General features: G+C 38.4%; 1 protein-coding gene across 2 annotated transcripts in view; it reads right to left on the bottom strand.

Annotated features, from left to right (window-relative positions):
• BMPR1B (bone morphogenetic protein receptor type 1B) overlaps nucleotides 1–16332 on the bottom strand; it is a 256353-nt gene that overhangs the window by 141984 nt on the left and 98037 nt on the right. For both annotated transcript variants that reach the window (XM_017822263.1, XM_017822265.1), the window contains exon 3: nucleotides 6818–6879. The gene's annotated coding sequence lies outside the window, so the exon portion shown is untranslated. The remainder of the gene's footprint in view (nucleotides 1–6817; nucleotides 6880–16332) is intronic.

Genomic DNA, 16332 nt, shown 5'->3' with positions numbered 1-16332 from the left:
AGAGAACCCTGGGATCAACACAGTTCATGTATTAATGGAACCATGTATCAGAGAATCACAGAATCAATTAGATTGGAAGAGACCTCAAATCACAAAGTCCAACCTACGACAAAACACCCACATAACTAGACCATGGCACTAAGTGCCACATCCAATCTTTCCTTAACTACCTTCAGGAATGGTGACTCCACCACCTCTCTGGGCAGTCCATTCCAATGTTGAATCACCCTTCTGTGAAGAAATTCCTGCTATTGTTCCATCTTTCCTGGAACAGCTGGAGATTACATCCTCTTGTCATGTCACTAGTTGCCTGGGAGAAGAGACCAACCTTCACCTGGCTATAACCTCCTTTCAGGTATCACAGAATATTCTGAGTTGGAAGGGACCCACGAGGATCATCAAGTTCAACTCTCAAGGGAATGGCCCATACACAGGACTGAACCTGTGACCTTGGTGTTATTAGCACCAAGTTTTAACCAACTGAGCTAGGTAGTAGAGAGGTAAGGTCATGCCTTGAGCTTCCTCTTCTCTCGGCTAAACAACCCCAACTCCCTCAGCTGCTCCTCTTAGGACTTAACCTCTAGACCCTTGAATAGCTTTGTTGCCCTTCTCTGGACTTGCTCCGGCACGTCAGTGTTTTTGTTGTAGTGAGGGGCCCAGAACTCAGCACAGTACTCGAAGTGCAGCTTCACCAGTGCTGAGTACAGAGGTATAATCACCAACCTAGTCCTGCTGGCCACACTATTTCTGATACTCAAATACATGGGTAGGACATATTCCCAATAACCCAGCCTGATTTTTGGATTCCCTAAGACAGATGCCAAATCTGAAAAGAATTATAGAGGAACACAGCAAATAAAAAGTTTGGCTGAAGTTGAGTCATGGTTATAGAGCAATTAAGCAAAATCCAGCCCAGCTAACAAGAAGCTGAATTTTACAGTGGATTTTGCAGATTGCTCTAAGCAGCAGTTGTTCAATCAACAATCAATGCTGTTTTCTTACTCAGCTGGAGCATCCAGGTGAGACTTGAGTTGGCTGTTAACTCCTGGCTTGCTGGATGACCTACAAGCACAAGAGGGACACTATCCTGCACAGTGTTGTGTGTTTCTATTCAGAACCCTGTAAAGGATAGGTTTTATTTACCTGTTATTTTTGTTAAATCAAATTCAGATATTGCGGCATGCAACATACCAGACTTCATGGTTGGTTTGCACAAGTCACCTAAAAAGTACTAAAAATCCAATCGAGGTATTCCAGACAAAACACAATATAACGATCTAAAGGCTCACATCATTCTGTGACACTTTCCAGCTATTTACACATGGAGCAAGATAGAAGATTGGTGTAACAAGAAGATTGATGAATTTCTAGTTCTATTTAATACTCTAGGCTCCACGTTAAGTGGCCTCTAAGCCATCCCTGAGTGCCAGGATGCACAGAGAAACAAGGAAGCAAGTCTGCCTGACCTGCACTGAAAGAACTAAAAGGAACTTTAAAACCTCTATGCACAGTCTGCTTAAGAATATTAGGAAAAAAATACAATAAAATTCTTCATGCAAATTGCCATCTGGGCCAGGAAGCTGAGTACAATACTGTCTTCATCATCTTTAATGATGCACAGTTTAGTTCAGGAGAAGGGGGGAAGGAAATGGGACCAACCTTTGACCAGTATGACAGCAGCATAAGTAATCCCTTATTGCATTATGAAATGATTCATACATGGGGACCTGTTACATTACTGGCCTGTTAACAGTATCACAGCTCCTTACTTCGACTTTTTTTTCATTTTGTTTTACATCAGACAAGCCTATTGCTGTCATTTGTAGAGAACAGAAGAGCTGCTACAGTTTTAATATAAAACACAGGGAAAAAATACACAGCAGCTGTTCATATTTTCTAGGAAGTCTGTTACAATAATGATGTCATGGAAAAAGACTGGAATCTATTAAAATGGATCAGACAGGCAAGCCATTCAAAGCCTTCAAACAATATGCATACACAAGCTGCACGACATACCCTACATTGAAATACAAACAGGCAAATAGTGGAGTTCCTTATAAATATTATTGAGATCAGGCAATTAAGGTAATTTCACAGATTTACTTCAATAAATTCAGTTTACTACTGGAACTACCCAATAAAGCAAAATACAAAAGGCACAACTAACACGCTGTCAATTAAGCTCACTTTCACCTATAAAAGCATTTAAATCTATTTTTACATCACTGGCTCAAGCTACATAGAAACAAAGAAGCTCTCCCAGCAAAAGATTCTCCACTGACAAGATTCTCTCACTGACAAGTGAGACACTTAAACAGGTATAAACTTCAGCTCATTAGGAAGAGTGTTTGTGTTGTTGGTCAACAGCAGCAGTGAATACTTTGGAAAGTAATGATCCCACCTTACCTTGTGTTTTCCAAACTCCACTAAGTCAACTATATATGACATCAAATTTTGAATATTCTGGTATACACTGATGAGTTCACACGTAAAGGGAATATATTATAGAGGAATGATTATGAATTTGAGATCAATTTAAAGTTAATAAGATATTCTTAAATTTCCTTTTCAAACCATCAATTAAATTTTGTACCTGCTAATTATAAAATTACAAAAAGCCAAGATAAATGGAAATACATCAAGACTCAAAACATTAATGAAACTACAAATTGGTTTAAAGTGGTAATTCCATCAAGTCATCTGAAAAGATCTGTTTGATTACAGCCCTGGTCAGTTATGCATAAGTAAGCTGTATTGCTTTCATTATACTCCATATTCAACTACATTTGACACAGCTATCTTTAAAAAAAATGGTACTATAAGAACTTTAAGCCAAAATTCAAATTGCTAAGCAGATTTAAAAAGCCCAGAAAACAATGACCAAAACTTCACAGACACTTCCATGCTGAGGCCATTAAACACTTCCTCCTGCAAATGAGTATGTACAAACGAATCTGAGTTCACCCAAGTCTAGCTGCCAAATCTGATCTCTACTATCCTGCTCACATTTCCAGTCCCAGTAAAAGGAGTAGGTTATGCATACACCTAAAACAACAGGTTAGGCATGCAAGTAGCTCTGTGTACTCCACTAAAGACTCAAAAGATTTGAGCCAGAGTACAATAAAGTGAGTTTGAATGTCTTATATTAGGCACCTCACAGTATTAATAAATTTTTACTTTATGCTGTTACTGGATATAATAAAACAGCATTAACATTTCAGATGAACATTCAGGGCAAGCATATAAACTATTCAGTGATTAATGCTCTTGTCTCATGTTTTCATTGTTTTCATTGCTAGCGAAGGTCATATGTTATGATGTCAGCTTGAATCTAGATTTCCACTTTGAGCAAATCTAATTTAAAATTATGATCCTAAGACATATGGTAAAAACTGCTTAAAAGTTCCATACCGACTAAATTTATTCACTCTGTTACCAGGGTAGATTTAAAATTCTAGTACCACCTATTTATCAAGCAAACATAGTTTGGGTGTATCCTCCCAGACAGTAAAGATGCCATCGGTTGAATGTGCAGGAGCAGAACTTATCTTACCAAGATTCAACAGCACACTTGCCAGCCTTGAGTGCAAGGGTTTGCAGGACTTGGCCAATAACAGGAAATTAATCAAATCCCCAGAGCATGATGTAAATTGAATCTGCCAAAAGGATTCAGGAGGAGGAAGAACAGAAGTCTTAAAAGAGCTCTGAACTGGAAGAAGGTTCAGGGTATATTTTCCTTAGGAGCTAGTGGGATGGAGATATTTCATGGGGTGTCTCACTAGTAAGACACGCCCCTTTACTCTGCCCTGCTCATCAGACTGGAGAATTCCTCACCAAGCTGCAAAGAGCAGTTTTATGAAACAACTGAGAACGGATGACAGTAGGTTGCCACTGAAGGGACTACTCTGATCTTCTCTACCCAACCTCCTCCTATTTCCCTTGGACTATCGCTGCTTTTCTCATGACTCTGCCTGTGACACCAGCTTACAAAGCTAAACCACTTGAGAGCTACCTCTGTCTTCTTCCTCCCTGGTCCCTGCTCCCCAAAAGAAATAGGTTTCAGGTGGCTGTTCTCCCTAAGACAACTCACTATGGGCCCAAATAAGAGTCAGCTCAATAACCTGAGTGGTTTCAGGCCCAGGGTGTAGAGCAATAGTTTCCTGAATATTGCCATGTCCTTTTCTCAGCTGCAGTGGTTCCACGTGAAGTATTAATAAAAAATTATTTCAGATGAAGTTATTAGGATTGATGTTACTGTTTGTTATTTCTTATTTCTACAGAAGAAATATATGTGGAATAACCATAGTTACGTTAAAGTCCTTCTCAAAGCAAAATCAAGCTGAAATGGGTTTTTCAGGTATGCAATGCATGAAACACCAGACTTATGATTACTTTTTCCTATCATTTATTATTGGTTTCTTCCATTAATAAATAGTAGTGCAGATATAGAAATGAATTCTTTCTATACAACATCTGAATTACAACAAATCCTTATATTGGTAAAGCAGTGACAGACACCACCAGCACAACCCACTGGAGGTACTTCAGCCATTGCATATGGGAGGGATTTCAAAATTTAAGTAATCACTGAAACTTCAAAGCTTGATTTGAATTATAAATGATCAAGTGTTAAAAAAATTACAGCTAAAAGAGTGGACAATCTTCTATAGCATTTCACAGCCAGATGCCTAAAATGCAGAGTGTGCCAGCTCAGAATTGTTGTATTACACAAGTATGATTCTAAAAACAAGGAGTAATACAGGGAATTACATGGAGAAAGCATGGACCTACTTATGGGGTTTTTTTCTGTGTTTAATTTACTACTGCAATTTTTTTTCTAAAAATGACTGAACTGACTAGGAACATAAGATGTCCATGGTATCCTCTTACTCCGGGGAAGCATTTTAAGCATGGCATAATCCAAGCACCTTCAAAAGGTCTTTAGTGTGAAGTAGTAAAGCCATTTACATCTATGCAGACGTACAACCAAAAGCGATGTATACATCCATGCAATTACATTGCTACTGTTATCATCTTTGTACTCGTTTCTATTCAGACTCAAGCAGATAAACAATAAACCAGGATACTGCAGAAGGAGGACCAGCATTTGCTACCATTTAGTTACATATGGTAAATAGATTACTAACCTTATAAAATTTCAAAACTGACATTAAAAAAAAGTTTCTTGTTAAAGGAAGTAGTTCTAAACTCAGCTTAAAACATCCTTGAACAGGTAATAAGAAAAAGACATTTTCTTAAGGCATGGGAAGACAAAGATTTGGGACAGAACAACAAAAAGTAATAGTATTTTAATGGTCTTAAAAATTCTTTTATTCTATGGTGCTATATAAATAAAGATTAACGTAGAAAAGATTATACTTAATTCATTTAAGTTATAACATTTGGAATATAACAGATAGCTTTTATTTTTTAATACCTCCATGCAACTTACTGGCACTTCAATGTTAAAATGTCCATTTTTATAAAAAAAGGTTACAACTTTATTTTAAACTTAATAGGCGCTCATTCTTTTTCCTTTCAAAACCTAGGCATAAGTAACAAAACACTAGAGTCTTATAAATTTTCTAACACCAAATGCAAATTAAGTCGTGAAATTGCTCTAGGAAAAGTTCCAAGAATGTAAACCCAAAGGAACTTCAACACAATTTCTCAGTTTTGGGCTCTTTATGATACTCAGGCAAGGTAACAGAATATGGTGCAGTCAGGTAGAGCTATCTGTATATGGAAAAATATTTAATTATCCGATTTCAACAACTTCCTGTATTGTGTTTATGAGCTCTAAGATGAAATAGAGGTACATTAAAGGAATTAACTGAAAGGATGGCAAGAGCTCTGTAGATTAAAACAGCTCACAAAATTTTCATTAGCTTGGAAAAGTGGATTGATGGTTCACAATTTAAAGGACATCTTCATATGTTTTGTAAACATCTATCAAATTTCTGTATTTCTCTCTCCTTTACTTGGAGTTGAGTGAACTGCTTACCTGCATTGTACCAGTCTGCGTTAGAAGGGAAAAACACACAACCCCCAACCCATTATGTGATAAGGTAAAAACTGCTCACATGTTATAACTTTATGTCAGCTGTGTGTGTAAGGCTTTACAACACAACCTCCAGCAAACTGGGAATTTTCCCATAATGAACAGGGTAATCATTTAATCTTTCAACAATCCTCCTGAAAAGACTCAAATCCTTTTTCTTAAGCGCAAGGCAGGAGCTTTAACAGATTGTTTAAACAAAGAGCTGCTGATTTTTACTCTGCAGAACTACTTCTTGTTTACCCCAGGAGAGACATCAGTCAAAGAACGACAATTTAACTTGCTGGGCACGCTATTATTTAGCAGCAACCCCAAGGGGACTAGGGACATTTCCTGAACATGAAGTTTAGGTCTACCAATGGTTATCTGAAAATACGAGAAGGACAATGACAAGCAGCTTGCACCAGTCACGCTGGCAACACCTGGTGTCGAACTGCTGCCCATTACCTCCAGCCATTTTCTCAACTGGCTCCCACTTTTCTCTCAGAAGACAACTTTTTACCAATCCCTTCTTGAAAGACATCCTAGGTACTAGGCATTCAATATAGTGAAATCATTCAAACCTGCATACATGTGCCTTTCTCAAGTATCCTGTTTACTACAGCTTGTATTACCATGAATATCTCAAGTGATTTTTCTTCAGCTTTTCACAGTTCATAAACTAGTTCACAAACAGTAACTGCCCCCTGTATTTACATGATGGTGCTTATTAACATCAATGGTCTTTATAGAAAGAAAATTACTTAACTCAGTCCTTACCTGAAGACCTCTTAATTTTCAAGAAATATTCTTTTCTCACAGTTTAAGTAAGATGGTATAATCTGCAACAGAGCAGAAAAATATATTGTGCATTTAACATAAGTATTAAAATTGAGTCACACTTGAGCGAACTGACAGATAAAATTTTAACTATTTTCATGGTGTGGCACATATCAAGCAGTAATTGTACAATATTGCATATACATACTAATAGGGGATACTTTTTTCCTTTCCCAGTGTTCCTGCTCAAACATGGAGATGCAAGAATTTTGATCTACCTCTATGCATTACTCATAAAATTCATGCTGTGGTTAGGTAGATTAAATCATTACGGTTCTGCTGAGACTGTATTTTTTGTCACTAAACAACCCAATCAATTGAATTAGGTGCTTTAGGAAGAGGCGCATGACTGGGTCGAGATGCACTCAACTCCCATCAACTTCTAATGAGCTCTTCAGTAAAAACAAGTGAAAAATCATCCTTGCTTAATGTATGGATCTGATTGCATCCCAAAGAACACTCAGTGAAGCCTAATTATTAATTAACACCCTAAAATGCAGCTAAACAAAACACTATGAGCCTGAGTTTCTACTGACCAAATAAGGCTTCCTGTCCAAAAACAGCAGTCACGCTGCAAAAACATTCAAGTCAAGACAGCACACATTTGTATGTGCCATCTCCCACTGAGGGCAGAAGCTATGAGTTTAACCTTTCATACAACTTGCTGAAAATACCATTAGGTATCACAGCCAGCTACAACTACTGTTCTTTAATCTGCATCTAGTGCCAGACTTCTGTCAACGTCTCAATTTATTGTTCACAGAGAGCTCTTTGCTGACTTGGTTTTACAGAGAGGGAGATGGACATAGAGTCAGATCAAGAAGCTTTGTTGTAAGAAACACTGTATGTGAGCATTTGCAGAGCTCAAGTCATTATTTCTTTCCTGGTTTGGTTTTGGATTTTATTGGTGGTGGTGGTTTGGCTTGTTTTGCTTTTCTTCTTCGACTTACCTACATAAGCTGCCTCTGTTCTGGGAGAATTTGTTGGCATAACCATCATGAAAAATTTGTGCCTAGCCTATCTAAACAGCACAGCACTGAGCCAAATGCCAGCAGAAGAGAACAGCGGTAACGGCATTTTGCTGCTCAAATATCTGAAGGGACCGACGCTGAGCCTTTGTTCTCACTGCTTGTTCTCCAGGCTGGACAGGCAACCACAAGCTTCAAATTACACTTCATTGATCCAGGGAAACTGAGGTGGTGTTCAGTTTCAGTTCTGCAACCTGCACGTTGACCTGCCTGTTTGTTGGCCTAAACAATGAGATTTCAGGAAATGAAGAGTTTGCGCTTTGTCCGACTTTCATTTTCAGAGAGGGCAATCTCTCTCTCAGAGGTCTAGGATGGTATGGAAGGAAAGCATAACATCCAGACCCAGGCTCTTGCACTACATTCCTCCACTGAGTGAGTTTCTGCTCCAAATTCAATATGACCAAAATCAAACACAAGCCCAGAAATGGGAGGTGATCTCAACAAGCTCAAATTCCTTTACCATAATGTTTTTGTTACCTCCGGTAAAATTGGAGGATGTACATAGAAGTGAGACAAGGAAAATACAATAGTTTGTTCAGTAATATTTTAAAATCATATATTCCCACATTTGGAATATTTTATACAGTCAGTCAGTACAAAACCAAACCCAAACCATTTGCAATAAAAAATACATAGTTTATACGGAAACGTCAAAAATTCATGTAACACAACATTAATAAGATCCAAAGCAATGGAGTGCCAGAAGCTAGATGTAGAAATAACCTATATGAGAATTAAAAAAAAATTCTTCAGTATACTTTATAAAATAACTATAATTTTCCTTGATAACTTTTCATTAAATTACAAAAAAAAGCTCAAACGTGCAATGCAAGAATTTCATTTTGGGACTCAAATGAAGATCTTTGTTTCGATAGTGTCATGGAAACAATTCCACAAAGATGATTACAAAATGACATAGCTTAACTCCCCCACCCATCAACCAAAAACCCCCATACAATAGGAATAAATGATACAAAAGACATTTTTGAGAAACAATGTCCACTTTTCTCCTGAAAGTAAGAAACACTATCTCATTGTATTCATGTTGGGAAAGAGAAGCCTAGAGTTTCACTTATTTGCTTGAAACTATACTAGTATAATCTGGTCCCTAACTCAACTATAAAATCAGTTGCAGTACTTTCATATTACCTTATCTTCCTTTTGAAGCGTGAATAATTTTAAAGTACTGTTGGATTGAAACCTTGCCTTATGCCTCCAAGTAACATTTTATTATTTATTCTGGCTAATTATTTGTCTGATTCCTCATCCACATTCAGAAGACACCTTCTGTTTGGAAAGAAAATCTAGTACTTCTGAACTTTAGGTTGAGGATACCCATCAGAGCCGAGTCGAGCCAAGACCTTTGTTTTTTTCAAAAAAGCCTAACATTCACAACACAGGTTTTTTTTCTGTGGTTTTGTTTGTTGTTTGCTTGTTTTAACAAAGAACTTGAAGGTTTTTCTCTTGGTTTTGCTTTAATTTAACCTTAAATAAAAAGACATGAAATTCATGTTCTTATCGCAAAAGACACTTCTTGGCAATTGGAAGCTATTTTTATCCAGCAACATCTGAAAAATGCATATGTGGCACAAGTTTATGCAAGTTTATGCAGGATCCTGAAAAAAAAGCAAAAAGGACAAAATTTCATCACATTAGTATACTCATTATCTATCCTGAACACAGAGGAGAACTCTCCGTTACAAAAATGCTGTTACCAGCTCAGTTCAGAAATCCCATTTTGCCTGTTCAGAGAGGACACAAGGCACCCTGTGGTACACTTATTGAAGAGACCCAGTCGTATGTCCCACTAGTAGTATCTGGACTGTGCAGAATAGGTTCCCTTTTCCTTTTCCAAGATACCAGATAGCCTTTTATTTTACACTGTCTTAGCTTAGTTTTTCCTTGTACTTCGCAGCACAAAAAAGAGACAGTAAAACACAGAACAAATAGAAACCCAGCTAAGACATGGTTTCTTTTACAGTTCCTTCAAAACTAGCAACACAAAATATAAAGTTTCACCCTCTTATCTAGAATATGTAAATTTTTCAGATTCTGATCTCAGGCTGACTTCCACTGACAAGAGCACTGTGGCTGCACAGGGAGCTGCTGCTGCTGTCCATCTGCTTTACACTGATACAAGATTGCAATCAGATCTGGTTCATCTCACCTTTGAATTTATCACACAAATAAATTAAGAGATCACACACAGTAGTGCTTTTGCTAACTGAAATGTAACTTACAGGCAAAAAAAAATTTTTAGCCTTTTCCCTTCCACCCACTAACGTGAAAACACTGATTTATCTACATAAAGGAAAGAGGAATTTCTTTATATTTGCTCTTTCCTTTACAAAACAGGAACACCCATGCAGTATGTTTACCCATATGTCTGTGGAAAATAGAACAAATATACCTCTAGTATATAAAACACTAGAGAATTTTAATAGCTAGTAAGCTATTAAAGTACATAGGATATATTTTCAACTATTCAAATATTATAAATGTGCACCTAACACTGCAGAATCATAGAATGGTTTGAGTTAGAAGAGACCTTTTAAAGGCTGTTTAGTCCAACCTCCCTGCATTAAAAGCTTTATAGTAGTCACATAAATATGCACTGCCTAATAATAACTTTGGTGGGTTTATACACGTTAGTGTTCATGAGAAGTCTGTGTACATCCTCCAGGATGACAGAATGACTTCAAAAAATAGCCACTTGAAAATGCACAAATAGCATGATGTGCCCAGTCATTGCTTATTGGTAGCCACTGCACTATTCCCTTATGCTTATAACCACAGGTTGCTAGTACACTGGGTACACTGGGAGGTAGCCATGCTCAGTTCACTCAAGCAAGTCCCAATGGACAGAAAAATTCAGTATTCCAACAACTCAACATGGAGTACTACTTTGAATAAAATTTAACAAGGTGTTCATGGCTGAGAAATAACAGTAGGGGATCCTTGAAAGTTTCAGACTAATTGGCAGATGCCTTTCCAGGTCAGAAAAAAATGAAAATGCAAACCCTGACCCTTGTTGTTTCAAATACATAACACACAGTCACGCTAATGAACTCCAAATCTGCACCTCAACAAAAACATGATATGCTAAACATAGGTGCAATACAAAAAGCATGAAAAAAGACAGAACTGCTAGACTCAAGCTTGAATGGCATATACCAGCTTATGTCCACAACTCCAAGTCACTGCAAACATTAGCTAACTCACATGTACACAACTCAGGTACATTTCCTTTGTCCTCTACCATTGTTTTCTTAGTCACAAGAAACACAAAAGAAATACAATATTACATGTGGAACCAAACTTTCCATTCATTTTACAGAATTAGTATTCTCTCTCACCTCTTTTTTCGTAACTTACTCATATTTTAGATTTACAGTGCAGAGAGTATCTGCCAAAATACAACAAATGACAAGTCAGTGGAAGGGACACCTCCCATGTGGGTCCCTGTTTTAAAGGTCATATAAATGAGGGACTCAAGTCTACAGGATAGATTTATTGTATTTGATAACTGCAGGTGTGTAGTTCTTATCTAGACAACAGTCAACCAGCTGGATGAGTAGGATGTCTTTACTTTTCAGTGCTTATCTTCCTAGTGTCTTATAGGATGTCTGACTATGAGCAAACATGGGTTTTGTGAAGTTGATGTGTTTATTAGCCACTAAACCAAATGGAGGGTGATTAGAATGGTCTTTGCTAACTGTCAGCTGAGACAATTAAAGCCACCATTCAAAGACCAGTGTGAACAGTAAGTCACAATTCTGCTGTCTCTGACAGATCTGCTTGACAAAAGTTCCGGGCCACCTGCCGTGGTCTGGTTCACATTTATAATGGGAACTATCAAGGGTTTGGAGCAAATCACTCATGGGGACAAAATGCAATAGTCTCCAATCCATAACCAGAATTCTCTAATTTGGGGAGTTATTTTGCTAGCCCTGAGCACAGACAAGGTGTAAGCCTTTCTAGGAGGGGCAAGAGGCTTTCAGGTTCTTCCAACTATGAGAGATGTACTGCAAGGGACAAAGTGCTGACTTGGTTTCATGTGTATTTTCTGCATTAAATTTGCACAGAGGATCAAACCCAATAAGGAAACCTATGGGCAGCAGGGAAAGCAACAGTTTAGTTCCTGCCTGCAAAAGAGAGGCAGGTTTTCAGAGTGCTAGCTGCAAAGCCAAGCTTCGTATTACAAGCGAGGAAACTGCTTCCTGTTGTTTGATCTTCCCACTTTAGGAAAAGAGCACTTGCTAAATACGGCATCAAAGGCATTCTAATTTTCATCATTACTTCCACCTGTCCCCTGAAATACAACTCCAAATACCATCTAAAATCTCACCCTCCGAGTGGCAATGATGTGTGCTTTTGGTCTGAAGCTACGACATGAGTGGTCTCGGTCACACCTTGAGGACTCTTTTGCACGAGATGCTGCTCTGACATAGAAGTAAAAGGTTGGCACCTGTCCCCTAAGTAAAACATTTGCTGTCTGCCCTATCAAGATCAACACTGGACAGTAAGCATGCTGTCTATGAGCCTGTATTATAGACTGTTTTCTTTTAAAATATAAAGAAAATTATAAATTTCAAAGAAAGTTAGAGTACCTAAACGCACAACTGTTTTAGGATTCCTCTGAAGATATCAGGGATTCTGTCAAATCATCACCTCCTATACCTCCCTGGAAAAGCACCCTACACATATACATGTCGCTGTGATTTTTTTCAGCTGTTCAAACTTTCTACTGGGATAGGAATTTTTACAAGGGTATTTTTCAGGGGGTTTAAGAGTAACATGATGTTTTTAACAGACTAACATAAGATCTATAGGAAATTAATGTCTATAATCATTGCTGCTCCTACTGAATAAAACCAGATCAATAAGTGAACAGCCAAGCAAGTAAAACAACACAGTGAAAGTGATTCTGACTGGAAAATCATAATATAAGCCATATAATCAGAAAACTTTTACCAACTGTTCAAATAACTTCTAAGTTTAATACCTCTAAAAGTTAAACAGAAATACTCTAACGTATCTAATTGCATAAATTTTTGCTTCAATCAATCTCCATCTCCAGTGAAGTCCATACATTACCCGCATCATTAAACCTCAGAAAATCTGGCAGCAAACATTAAACTCGAGTGCTTACAAATCAAAAATCATCACAAAACCCCCCCAAACAATCTGGAGCAATCTAGATAAACTGTTTCAAATAAACCTCTTAACACGAAAATAGGCAGGGTCACACTCACTTGGAAATGCCTGTACCTTTATATTCAGGCAAAGCCCAGAAGAACACTCACCTGTTTGTCAAGCCTGGCAACCAAGAGACCCAAAGGGCAGCCCAGAGACCACAGGGCAGCCTGGGAAGACTGGTGGGGCTACTTTGCCTGCAGTGATTTTGCAGCAGGAACAAACTGCATCTGAACTGCCAGCTAAACTCTGAGTGGGCAGCACATGATGTAGTACAGGGAAGGCGACTAATAAGTAGAGTCTTTCAAGAAGAGGGAAAATTCACAACAGACAGATATCTCTTCTTCTGCTGCTCCCTTCTTCTGCTCTGCTCTTCTCTTTCACTTTAATGGAAAACATCAAACTAACAAGGCAGTGCAATATAACACAAAGAAGTTGTGACATACATTTCCCTGTCAAAATAAGGCCACATTTTATTCAGTGATACACCACAGCAATAACAGATTAGTCAACATGCAAAATCCTACTAACAGTAATGCAAAAATAACACAAGCCACGTGTTGGCTGGGATTCCCTGTAGTTTTTGTGTGAAAAAAGATATTGGAAAACATACAGACATAGCAGAACTGCAAGATTTCAGGCTCTAGTCATATTCATACACAGACTTCATGAGAACCTGGAGCCAACGGTTTTGCAATCAAATCATGGAGCAGCCTTTTACACCCTCCTCTCTTGGCTCTTTCCTGAACATAACACTCTTGAAAAACATGGCTACTACCACCTTGCTTTATGATTCATGGAAGTGTTTTGAGCCTTTGAATCAGCCTGGGAAATCACACCTGGAAGTGCACTATGACATGCTACTCTGATCTACAGGACAAGCAGTAACCAAAAGCAGAGACCATTATCAACTGGTTGTGACAGGCAAACTGTTCAAAACACAATATTGGGTCTAAATCAAACCACCGGGTCCTGCCTGGCTTTTCCCACATATTGAAAGGATCTACAAGCATTCCAGCCCTGTGCTTAAGTTCACCCCTTCCCAACCAGTGCTGACTTTTATTTTCTGTAATAAATGTCCCTCCTTCCAAATGTTAAACACAATAGTATGAACTAGAAAATTCTTATAAAATAGAAATACAACACTGACAGATGGTGAGCATCAAATAACAGAACAGTTCCCTCTTTAATAATCACACTGAAAAGAATTTTCCTTGGAAGAGTTTAATCAGAACTGTACTAATAATTCCCAAATATTCTTTGGTGATGAAGTCTGTTTAGACCTAGAACTGCTTTGACTCGACTGAGGCTTTTCTTTCTCTCTAAGGCTTTTCATCTTCAGACCTAAGTCAAGCAGAGCATCAAACTTCTGGTTTAGGAAGTTTCTCTCATATGTTTCTTACCTGCATACAATATTTAAAATGTCTTTCTTCCTTTGAAAAAAAGCCAAATGATGTTATTGTTACATTAAAAAATTTATCTAGTGTTTGTTTTTTCAGTGCTCTAATATTAAATGGGGTTTACTAAGAAGATGAATTTTAACTCTGATTGTTGAGGGAAAAAAATAATATGTATTTGTGTATCATTCAGTTTTATTTCTCTCATATTTTAACATTTAACCTCATGAACAAAAATACCTAATTCAGTCTCCATCACTGCTAAATAAACCAAGCTGTGCTTTGTGTTTAGTGCCTGATTCATCAGTTGTTGGTGCATCCTTTCATCACTTTTAAAATTACTATGCAATAAGATGCTCAGGTTTTATACGCTTGTTTTCCCTGTGCACTGAAATAACTTCACAGGCAGCAAAAAAACAGGCCAAGGGGCTTTATCTCTCAATAGGTACTTCTTAAAAGGTTTCTTGCAAGAATGTTATGTTTAAGTGGGACACCTTTACCCTTATATGGACCTTAAAAAGAGCTGGATTTGTCCCAAGGCTACCAGAGGTCACCTTGCACTTCAACAGCATCCTGCCAGTGCTGGGACACAGCTTGCCCCCTCAGGCCAGCCCAGTGGAGTTAAGACTGGTACTCACTGCTGCCTACTAGCACCCTGCCCCTGGGCTGCCATCAGCTGCTACAGGCTGCAGCATCTACCTGGCTCTTAAAGATAATGGCAAAAAGGTTCTGAGCACATTACTCCAGATCTGATGACCCAGAAGCATTAATGAGTTTAGGATACCTATCCAGCAGCCCTCATATACAAACTGATGTACACACAAATGAGTGCCAAATTTCCTCACAAAAAGATTTAGATTTGTGGCTTTTTAGCAACTTTGCAAACTGAAAGCAAGAAAAAATAATTTTGTGCCAGGTATACTGAAAGAAACAGGAACTGCCCTGATGATGAACCTTTTTGTATTCATTTTCAGAGCTTACATGAAAGTCCTTTGCTCAGGCACTGAGGAGGTACAGACAGGAATTAGGCATTGGCATTTGATTAGAACTCATTTTTCCTTTGAATAGGAGGAGGCACTTCTGGAACGAGCTTGTAGCACTTTGCAAAGCTCCCTGCTCTATTCAGCAAGGAAGTAATGTCTAATTAAACTAGACAGAACAGATGCTTCAACATTTTAGCTGGAAAAGCCAGCGAGGGGGCTCCACTAGCACGGAGATAGCCAACTGGGGCTTCCCAGCTCGCCAGCAGCCTGTAAAGCTGCTACTGGGGGGCCTTGGCATTGTATTCAAAGCCACTTTTAAGAGCCAATATGGTAAGCTGAGCAAGATATGATGTGCAGGGAGCCCCATAAAATCCTTTAATGGAAACATTGGGCTTGTGTTGGAAAAAGTTTCAGGAGCCCTGTACACCAGTATAAAGAGTTCAGCTCTCATAAGGCTCCACGGCCAGTTTGGGGCTCCCATAGCCCCAAACCGCACCACAAACTTTTGGGATGAAAATTTGTATCATCAAGTCACAGTACATACAGCAAACACTGATATAATGATGACAGAACACTTTTTTTCTCTGCTTTTTTTTTTTTTTGTGTTAAACCATCAGAGGTAAGGTGAGTTGGTTAGCCAGCTAAAAGCTTCCTGGGCTGCATGTGCTGGGGAGGCAATATCAATCTAACAGGGGTACATGTCTGCTGCTGGGACAGTACCACTGAATGTCCCCCAACTGAGTTATTTTAGATAAATCACTATCAATTTTAATCCAGGTGGAAGGTGGTCCAAGGCTTTCTTGAGGAGGTGCACAACATCAAGGGTCTACCTCTTCTTTCTATGCAATGAC

This window comes from Lepidothrix coronata, unplaced genomic scaffold (genome assembly GCF_001604755.1).
Source record: "Lepidothrix coronata isolate B3197 unplaced genomic scaffold, Lepidothrix_coronata-1.0 Scaffold96, whole genome shotgun sequence".
Classification (NCBI taxonomy): Eukaryota; Metazoa; Chordata; class Aves; order Passeriformes; family Pipridae; genus Lepidothrix; species Lepidothrix coronata.
Note: the sequence above shows the minus strand (reverse complement) of the source record. Positions and strands in the feature narration are given on the sequence as shown.